Source organism: Galeopterus variegatus, unplaced genomic scaffold (assembly GCF_000696425.1).
Source record: "Galeopterus variegatus unplaced genomic scaffold, G_variegatus-3.0.2 Scaffold1785, whole genome shotgun sequence".
NCBI lineage: Eukaryota > Metazoa > Chordata > Mammalia > Dermoptera > Cynocephalidae > Galeopterus > Galeopterus variegatus.
The window spans coordinates 288,325-290,204 of NW_007727896.1; positions in this window are offsets into that span (position 1 = coordinate 288,325).

Sequence of the window (1,880 nt, forward strand, 5' to 3'; positions counted from 1 at the left end):
TCTGCACCACGCTCAGCCAGTGAGTGCACTGGCCATCCCTATATAGGATCCGAACCTGCGGGCTCAGTGCTACCAGTGCCGCACTCTCCTGAGTGAGCCATGGGGCTGGTCCTAAAGTGCATTTTTTAAAATTCAGCTAGTATTTATTGAAAATTTACTATCTGCCATGCACAGTGTCAAGCATGAAAGTTAAAAATATAAAAGACGTGGCTTCCACTTTCAAAAATTTTATTGTTTAATGAGAAAAACAGGCAAATAAACAAGGGTTTCTAATCAGCATGATAGGTATGCTCATAACGGTATCAGGTCCTATGGGATCACTGAGGAAACACACACATAAGTATTAAAGAGCATCTGTGAGAGGAAGAAATACTTTGGTTGAGTTGTGCAAAGCAATAATAATAATAACAGCAAACATTTACTGCACATGTACTATGTGTTGGTAGGTAATAATGGTTTACCTGTATTATTTGGTTTACTAACAGCAACCTTAGGTGATGAATCTGTTCACATCCCTATTGGCAGATGCAGAAAGTGAGACTTGGTTCAATCACTTCCCCAAATATGAATAAGAATTAGCCAAGTGGAGAAAGAGGAATATGATAATGGATTTAAAAAGAGACTATCATTTGAGAAAACCTACTACTTAGGGGAACTGAAAGTGAGTAGTTCTTAAGATTAAATCCCACGGGGCGGTACTGGAAAATTGGAGTAGAGGGTAAGCCAGGAGCCAGACTACAAAGGGTCATGCATGTTATACTAAGTAGCTTGAAAGGAGATGGAAAATCTCTGAAAGATATTAATCAGGAGATGACCTGCTCTGAGCTGTGTTTTAGGGGGGGCGGGAAAATCAGTCTGTAATTAATTATGATGATTCCTTGAGACACAGTTATTTGTTTTTTGGGGCACATATGACCTGATTTTTTTCTCAGCCCCAAACCTATATGGTACTCAATCCTTTGTGATGCTGGGCTCGGAATGTTGAAAACTGTATTGCTCCTTTTCCAGCTGGTTCCATTAGGTTTGCCAGTAGAAGTAGACTGACAGGCAGGAAGAGGTTAAAAGCGGCTCATTACTTCCTGCTTTGTTCCCTTTAGTGCTGTCATCTCAGCAATGGCCCTCCACCCTGGCAGATACAGTTAGCTACAACCTCCAGCTTTTGCCATGCTCTCAGAACCAGGATCCTTTTGATAAAAACTAAAATTATGGCAGAGGCAGCTGATGCTACATGTCATTTTTTTTAATAAAGAAATTATGTATGTCTCTTTTCTTACAGGTTATTAAGAAAGTCCATTAAATTTGTAGAAATCCAGTAGCCAGTTACACAAACTCAAGGAAGTTTATGTTTTGAGTAATTAGACATATATGTAAGATATTTAACACATTCATTCACTCACATAGATACTCATTCATTCAAAACTATTTACTCCAGCCTTCAGTGTGCCAAAGGACATATGTTGTGCAGATACAGCTATTAGTAGACGGAAAGCATTCCTTCCCTTGTGCAGCTAATGTTTCATTTTTCAGTGCAGAGAGAGACAAGACTAGTAAGAAACTTTATAAATAAGATAAGATTCTCTCATACAGGGAGAAATGTTGTGAAGATAATGAACTAGGGCAATAGGATGAAATGTGTATCCACTGGGAATGCATTTGGCTGCAAGTTACCAAATAATACAACTCAGTTATAAAGATATTTATGGTTTCCTTTATGAGAAGTTGAAAGGTCTCAGGATGTTCTAGTAGCAATATTATCAAGGCTCTAGGGCTGGCCAATTAGCTCACTTAATCAGAGCATGGTGCTGATAATACCAAGGTCAAGGATTTGGATCTCCTTACCAGCCAGTAGCCAAAACAAAACAAAACAAAACAAAACAAAA